The sequence below is a fragment of the Fringilla coelebs genome, assembly GCF_963513975.1.
Source record: "Fringilla coelebs genome assembly, chromosome: 11".
Classification (NCBI taxonomy): Eukaryota; Metazoa; Chordata; class Aves; order Passeriformes; family Fringillidae; genus Fringilla; species Fringilla coelebs.
The window spans coordinates 11436983-11446437 of NC_140037.1; positions in this window are offsets into that span (position 1 = coordinate 11436983).

Sequence of the window (9455 nt, forward strand, 5' to 3'; positions counted from 1 at the left end):
AAACTATTACAGTGAAGCTTATTTTGATCGTACACTTCCTTCCTGCACACACTGGAAAAGCTTGAATCAAATGAAGAACACTGTTACTACAAGTTCAGCTACTACTGAGCACATGACATGCAATCGACTCATGAATATTATTCAGTATATTTGATGTTTGCATATTTTGGAATTAATGTTGTGTATAAGCAGTATATCTCATAGGTATCAGCAACTCTCCTAACATGGATCAGCTGCTGGAAATGTATTGAACATTGCATCCCCAAGTGACACTTCTCTTCATTTGGAGACTTTTTATGCAAAAAGCCGAGGAATTACTTCACCATTGCACATGCATTTAATTACCATAATGCTTGCCTCTTTCAAATGCAAATACACTAAGTGGTACTTGATATGAATTTCCTGGTTTGCCTAACATGAGTATATAGCAATCTTATTAAGTTCAGTCCAATAGAAGAACAAATTACAGAGAAAAAGCCTTTTTCAAACAGCACACAAGTTCTGGTGCTAAAAAGCAAGTTGGGATGCTGCCAGTGAATAATTGCAGACACTGAAATCACAGACCTTGTGCAAACTGGTCTCACAGCTCAGTGTCCCCTCCACCCCGGATGTATGGGCCTTTGAGCAGCCTGTTGTTCAGCTCCTGGACTAAACCACTGCTGGATTCAGTGTGATGAGCTGGGAGTGTCACAGGAAGGGTTAAACCTAAACCTTGGCTGAAGTGGCAATACCCTGTGCAGCACTCCTCCTTAGTCACCCTGCTGGAAGTCCCAGGGTCAATGTCAGCCTTCTCCCCCTACCACCACCACTGAGGATCAAATCCATTTTAAGCTTAGCAATATGCCAAAGCACATACCAAAATCTTTGGGGGTCTACCACAGTGCTTACACAAGTGTTAGTTATGTAGGTGAGGCCACCAACATAACAGCTAAATATTTAAAATCAACTATTTTCCATGGCACACATTAAGCCATGGTAAAAATTCAGCACAGCAATATTTTTAGTGGGAAAAAATCCTATTCGAAGGACTCTGTAAGAAATGGCTGTACTGTCAGACCCATAGCAGATCTTATAAAGTATCATTTCCATGCCTAGTACACTCTCCAATAAAGTTTCCTCTGACAAGGAAGTGTGTTTTGAGACTCTGTGCATATGATCAGACAATATATAATAGCCCTGGTGTTGAGCTCTGCCTGGTAAGGACATCTTGACTCTTCACATGTGAAACCTGCCCTTGCATGTGCTCCCCAGTGATTTCACCAGTAGTGGCATTTGGCACAAAAGCAACTCTAAGGAATTTTTATGCATCACTCAGTAATTCTAAGAAACCAGGTTTTCACAAATGGTGAAATGTGGTCAGTTTACTCAAACACCAAAAGAGCAAAGCAGTTTTCAATGAATCAATATAAGTAATCACAAGGCGATTATCATTTAATTCTCATGCATTATAGAAAGTGACTAATCACTACAGGAAGCTTCTGTTTGGCAAATTTATTTATCCCTAAATTGATTCTTATCAAAAAAACACTGTTTTCATTTTATGGACCGATGAAATTTGTTTCTGTACAAGCTGCCATGAAGAAAATGAGAGAGAGATCTGTTAAAATATTGACACCTGCATTAATATCTGTATCCTCCTCTGGCATGTACTGTGATGAAGTGAAATACTACGAGCAAACATGAACCCCTGAGAAAGAATGTTGATATATCTCTAAACAGCATTTTTATCTTTGAAGAATTCCTTAGCTGTACTTTCAGAATCAAACCAATCATACTTTTTAAACCATCTGTGAACATTAGCACTCAAGAGTAAGGTACAAACATTGTAGGAGAGGGATCTGCATAGACTTTTAGTTTGTTAACTATTCATATGATGAGATGCTATCATTGCAGCCCATCCTTGCAGCCTGAATTGCAAAGCTATGCGCTAGAAAATACATTGGAGACTTTAATTATTAACATTCCTAATCCAAAAATACTCATTATAAGCCTTCATTTTGTATATAGTCATTTCTCTACAGCTGAAGTGAGTCATGCAGATCCCTTCACCTGCAGCATGCTCCCTCCCTCCCCAAGCCCAGGTCAGTGATCTCACACCAGGAATTTTCCCAAGGACATCAGAGTTGTTTCTAAAATACTATTTAGACTTCTGAGTGCTGGACAGCAGCTAAGGCAGATGGTGTTATCACCACCAGAAGCAGTGGATTTAAGGCTCACCTCAGTGCTGCTTTCTCACATTTCCTGTTTAGGCCTATAAACATGGCAAATTAGACAGTGGCAGCTCCAGCTCTGATGTGTTGGCCAGAGAACAGCTGGGTGGATTGAGGAACTGGAGTTCTTCCTGACCCTCCCTACTCCCATTTCAGGAAATGTGCCGACAACTACTGCTCAAAGAAATCACACTGTTCCAAGTGCTTAGTGAGGGCAGGCAAGCACAGTGCAGAAATAATTTCCATGCACATAAGCCCTGACACAGATAATTTCTCAATTTACAAGGTGAGTATAATAATAAGATAAGGCCCCCAAACAGGAAAGCCTGTGTAAACAAGATGTCATGGAAGGCTACTGAATTCTTTAATATGGATAGCTGGCAAGGGTTGGTCTATTATTTAAACATCTAAAAATTCTGTTTTGTTTGTCATTCAGGATTAATAGTTGCTGCAGATTTTAGAGGGTATTTTGAATGGCATCCTCTGCATAATAACAAGATTGCATTTGTTTAAAACCCCAAAATAACCTGTCCCCCATTTATTTTTAATAGTGAAATCTATTCCCTCTTTTTCCTGTACACCCTCTCTTCCCCTTTCTACAGCTGCCTTAGAGGGGAAGTGAATAAGCTCATCAGTATTCAGGTATTGCTAACAGGGAGGTCACCTTCTTCTGTTAAGCAACTCTCAATTTCAAACTTTAAAACCTTGCAATTAGTAATTTGACAAGGACACCAAAGTACATGACTACTTTGCTCTGACTAAGGTGATGTTTTCTGAGTGCAATTCTACTTACAAAGCATGAGAGGAGTGATTGCTGCAAAGGGGCAAATTCTGCCTCTCGTACGTGCAAACTGTGGGATGCAAAGCAAATGTCATGAAGGTGGAAGCACAGGGGATGATAAGCAGGGATCTGTAACTAAGCAGAGCAAGGTAGGAAAAAAGTTGCTCAAGGTTAGGATAAAGCCTTTTAGAAATTAGCAAGGACTTGCTAATGAGGATTCTTTTAATGACACATTGTATTATGCTTGACTAAAACACGAGTAGTAAGAACTAGAGACATAGAACTAACAATTGTAGTAGTGCATAACAGCGTCTTTTTGGTAAGATCAAATTCTTCCTTTCTCTACTATCTTCTTTCTTCACAGTTCACCTTAGGAACAGAACTGTGAGACAAAAGATTCAGAAGTACAAAACCATTTTTCTCACAACCACCATAGACATTACCTGCACTGCTCTGAGTTTACTGTGTACACAGTAGGACATCGGTTCTGTTACTACATTAGTGTGTTCCAAACACTGATTTGTAAGAGGATACAAAGTGATCTACACCTACTCATGAGTAACACTGCTTCCTGTGCTGAAAATGGCCAACACCTCCCAGAGCATCCCATCAACAGGCCAGGGATGACACCAGTACCCAGCCAGCCCCATGGGAGGCTGTGTTCTTCTGATTCTTGGGAAGCAACACAGGAATTTCCCCATATCAATATGTAACATACCAAGATATAACCCACAATGTATTCAGGAATTGGTACTACTCTCTGTACAACTACAGGATGGAATAGCTTGTGTCTGGTTACTAAAATAATTACTCTACATTTTATTCTTTATAAGTGCAAAGGTAGGAAAAAGAGATTATTTCTGTCTAACCTGCATCCTTGATCTCCTATTATAATAAGTGTATAATAAGTGTAGTGTACTGGATCCAAAAGGCCCCACGCTGAGCTTACTCTTTTAAGCATGACACTTCAGCAAAGTAACCTGTCTGTTCTGGATACCATCATTTCCCCTTCAGACAGTGAGACTCAAAGGGGTTTTGCAGGAGCTGTTTGATGAACAGCTAAACTAGTACATCCTTTCCACACTCTCTTTTCCCTATAATTTGTCAATAGTATTCTACGGTTCAAAAGGTTCAGGTAAAAACCACAAAGGGACAAATGTGTTCTAGAATGTGTTAGCTCAAGTGAATAATATCTCTGATTGCTTTTTATGCAAAGGACTCTCATATGTACCATGAGATGGTAGATAGTGGCAATAGTTTTGGACAACAGATTTGCAGAGAGGAAGTAGCTACAGTGATGGCAGGGAGCAGCAGGGTATGAAAACTGCAAATATCCACAAGAAAATAAAAGAAAAACCAGAGGAGTAAAATAAAGACAAATCCCCTGCACATCTTAAAATGTCAAACCAAATATAAATTATAACTTTACAAGCATTAGGAACCAAAAATAGGTATGGATCTTGCTGTCAACTTCCATGAAGGTGAAGGTTCTTATGAACCTCCTTTTAAAAATAAATAAATAAAAACCACTTTTCACATGCTCAGCAGAAACTCCAGCCTCAGCTGAGCAAAATTTCCTGCTGCTCCCAGCAATTGCAAGAGCGGCACAGAACCAAGCTGCTAAGAAGTGAGCAGTTGTGATCTGGTTACCCCCTCTGCCCTGCTGCCTCTGGGGCAATGCTCCCACCTGCCTTTGGAGGCAGGCATGGGAGTGGGGAGGCAAGTGGAGACTAAGCTATCATGCTGTTTCAATGGAGCACAGAAGTGTTCTTCTCTTCACTAAGAGTATTTCATCCCTTTGATGGAATTACAGAACAGAGATGGATGGAATTACAGAACAGAGAGAAGTGGGAGACAAACAGATTTTGTCCCACTTATTTTGTCCATCTGGAACTTGATTTTCCAAACTTCCTGCTGTTACATAATCCTGGAATACAGGTTTGAATGAGCACAGGTACTCATCCCTGCTGCAGGTGTGGGTGAAGTAGGTCCCAGTATCTCCATCACAGACACCCTGTGGGTAAGAAATGCAAAGGGGAAAAAGAACCAGAGAAGCCTGGCTTGTACATTGTACAGACACAATGTAAAATTCAGTTGCCTTGGGGAAGCTCATTCTTTCTCCTCCTGAAATTTCTTGACTCCTTCACAGAACACCTTTCACCTTCAGCAGCAAACCATACCCAAGATGATGCTTCACTAGACAACTCCAACTTACTGCAGGAATATATGGGCGGAAGCAGCAGGTGATCTTGTTGTTGAAAGCTGCTTTGCACAGCTTAGCTGTGTGAGAATATTTATACTTTAAAATACTTATTTTTTAGGTTGTTTTTTTTCCATGTAAGATATACACATGTTCACTACAGTCCAAGTTAAAAACCAAAGGGCTGGTAGACTTTTGTAAAGCTGAAAGCCCAGGGAATATTAATCTCCTCATGCTGTCCTCTCGCTGAAGTCATCCTTTGCGAGAGGTGGTAATCCAACACTCCTCTTTGGACCACTGAGCTGAAGCTTTCTGATTTTCACTTGAAATTTAAATTGGGTAGCTCCTAGATGATTCCAAAATGCCATCTTGCTAGACTTGAGAGCTGAAGCAAAGGTTAAAAAAAAAAAAAAAGCTAATCCCCTTTGGTGTTGTTCGCTTCCATTTCCTGTCTCCCATCCAATTTTGCTAATTCTTACTTCATGGCTGAAACATCAGAAACTTAAGTGAGCTGTATTCATTTTTGATATCTTTTTGTGTCTTTTCAATGTGGTGAGATGTAAGTCAGTCCTTGTCACAGAATAAAATGCAGCAAGTAGCTGGTTAAGTGTTTTATCCCTGTAAAAGCCACATAAATATGCCACAATAATATTGATATTTAACCCACTGCTACTTTTCCCTGAATGCATTGCAAAAGGAGCTATGATATATCCAATTTCTGACAAGATGAAGCCTGATTTATCCTTGTCTAGTGTCTCTGGCTGAAGTATGAGTTGCACAGTGTTTGTACATCAGGGTGCCAGTGTTGTGACTCACATGCAACCCTGCTGCAAATGATTACAGTGCTGTGAGGCACCTTCAGTGGAACTCACCTCTTGTGCCCAGCATCCAAAACCTCTTATTTAATTTGGAGGTATTTAATCATTTATCTCATTCTATCTCACTTGACTTCTGAGAGAAGCCCAGATGAGTCAGGGACAGAAATTGCATTTGAAGTGTGTGTTATCCAGACACACAGATCCTTGAGATTCTTGGAACACCTGATCTGTGTCAGTATGAAAGTTCTTAATCTGAGTAATGCTGTAGGTAAAATTTCTAGGTGCCTATATTCAAAAAAAGGAGTAATGTAAATAGTTAGAAGCTCAGTTTTCATCTGGAACAAGTAGCTGAAAGTAAACAACTGCAAATAAGTCTTGTTTTGTGCTGGATGGGTTTTAAGAATAGAACAATATATTAATTTTGCCTGCACAATGTGCACGATCTGGTCCTCCATCAAAGTCTTAAAGGAAATGAAGAAGGAAGGAACTAAGAAGAAAGAAATTAAAAAGGAATTAAGAAGGCCTTGAACAAAATAATCTGCTCTGATAAATCACTGCTATTAGGAAATTGATAGGATTTATTCATAGAACAATGATCCAATGCCTTCTTTTCATGCTTTATCTTAAACAGCTACTAAGCACAGTGGAAGAAAAAATTGTGTGTAGAGAAACATAGAAAATGAATAACTTGGAAGCTGTGGTAAGGCAGAAAAACCACACAGACTGCACAGGAAAAGAGGCATGGAACACAACACAATTAGATCATTACTGTTTTTAACTGTGCAAAATTACTGGCTGATATAAATACATCATAATAGATTGAACAATCTCTTCTTTGTCAATTATTGGTCAAACTTTGTTTATTCTGTGAATAAATGTTAAGAGGAAAGGAAGGCCTACAGCAAAATCAACTGAAATTCAAATGGGGATTTTCAAACCTGAAGACTTGTTTTTGTAAACAATTTGATGTTCTGTCATAGACCATGAAAGATGATTCCAGAAACAGTTCATGGCTGCTGTCAGCCACATCAGTCAGTTATTGCTGAACTGCTGTCCTCCCTTTAAATGCTGCAGTATTCCACTCACCTATCAGTGGCACTTGGAGAAGCCTATAAAGCAAATAGGAGTGTGAATTATATGGTATGTTAGGAAGGAGTCAAGGCTGACTGTCAACAGCCAAGCAAGCTTTTCAAATTAGAAGGCTGATTCAGGTTTTATTTCCTGCATTTAACTTTGGCCTGTCAAGGATAGGGAAGCTCCTAGTTCATATTTTTTAAGCAGAATAAGAATACAAGTAGATGGCTTATAAAAGCAGTAATGGCAGTGACTATAAAGGAGACTCTATATCTCTTCTTGAACTAATTTGAGACAACAGATAAATGGAGTAAAACCAAAATTTGTGTTTAGTCTCCAACATAAACTGTCTCAGGGGATTCACTTCAGTTCCCAGCATTCAAGTCTCAATCAGCTATAGACAAAAAGATTTCACAGAAAGCAGATGACTTGCTACTTCTTTTATTTGCTGCCCATATTACTCCTCCTACCCTTAAATTACAATAAAATGTAAACTTAAGATAAATCTTTTAGGTCTTTAAGTTTAGACAAGAGCTTGGGTTTTCTCTGCTCTCTGTTCTCCTTAACATCACTCTCACAGGTGTAGGTAGTATCTCACCACAGTCATCAGGAAATCTGAGACCACAAAAAAAAAATCTAAGAAAGCTCCTAAAATTTGCAGTTATTTGACTTCAAACAAAAAATTTAGCTCTGCTCTCCTGAGGTCCCAGTACAAAAGTATGTTCCCTGAGCTTTCATTTCTGTAACCAGGGATTTCTTCCCTAGTTCTTCATACCTCACTGGAACTGTTCTGCTGCCTGGGCAGTCAGCCAAACATTGTAACTGCAGAACAAATCTTTCTTGATTTACTTCTACAGAACTTCATGAATATTCTCAGAAATGCCAAGCTGCTTTATTAGCCTTCTGAATTATTAAAAATTCTCAAGCTAATTCCTTGTTATTAATATTTTGACTTGTTTTATGATTGCATCTGGCTGCAGATTATGCTTTCAGGCCTTGTCTAGTAGCTTCTTTATGCACTGCAGTAGATATATTTTACCTTGGACAAATACATTACACATAATTGTTCCCTCTTCCAAACTGATGAGGCTCAACTTTTTCAAAAGCATAATGAGAACCAATGTTCTACTTTCCAACTGTTTAAGCCTGTTAATTCTTTGGTTCCTTACAAGCTTTTGTACTGCCCTGGCACAGATCCTGTCATGGCATCTTTCTGAAGAGTGTCTAGCCTTCATCCTTCCCTTCCCATTCTTCCACTACGTGTTCTTGCTTCTCTCTTATCCTGTTTCTCCCCAGGCTCCTCATGCCCTCCCCACTGCCATTCCTTGACACATCCTTGCTCTCCCATAGCTTTTGGCATGCCCTGGCTTCATCAGGTGAATATATTGAGTGCAAAGCTCCTGGTGTGGATGTCTGTCAGCTTTTGTGCTCTTGCCACTGGAGTTACAGTTGGCTACAATCTGCCGGTGAGAGTCTCCAGATGAATCACATCTTGTATCTGTAGTAACTAATGAGTACTGTCCCAGGCTATGAGCAGCTGTGGTGTTTAACAAACCACCCTGCATGCACACCTCACTTCTTGGGTATAAATTACCGGTCCTGCTAGCAGCTGGTGGAAGATTTAGGTTCTTTACTTAATTTCATCTTTCTGCAAAAGCTAAAGTTTAAGATATGATTGTGGTGTTTTGTTTTGTTTGTTTGTTTTTATTAGCATTTCACTTGCAATATAACCCTGAGGGAGGAGCTCGGGGGATTGTCGCTTCAAAAAGTGCCACCAGATAATCTGCCCTGGCATGGAGTCACGGTGTAAACTATCCTGATCTCCTATAGAATTCCTTAAGTCTTCTTACAGTCAAACTGATCAGCATGAGTTAGATTAGCATCTATCTCCCAGAGAGCCATACAGACAAGTGAAAAATCTCCTGTTTCTCTGGGTTATTTGTTCCAACAGCTAATTACTTTCACTTAAACAAATGGACAAACAAAAAACCCCCAAACAACAGAAAGCCCAGTTCTCCCCTTTCTGACCACAATTTGTTTTACTTAAGTCCACCTTGATTTTTATGCCGTTTCTTTATTTCCAAGAAGGTACATACATAGTTTGTTTGGGTACTTCAAATTTGTACTTGGAACATTTCTCAGTGATACTGGATTATGACAAACTTTTTGTAGAGCTGTCCCTAAATGCCCAAGGATTTAATTGTCCCAGACATTAAAATGTCCCAGAGTTGCCCAGAGATTCTGAAACTGTCATCCAAATTCTGCTCAGTTTGGGTAAGAGAGGCTCCAGGGAGACCTCAGAGCACCTTCCAGTACCTAAGGGGCGCTGACGGAACTGGAGAGGGACTTTTATGAAGCCATGCAGCACCAGA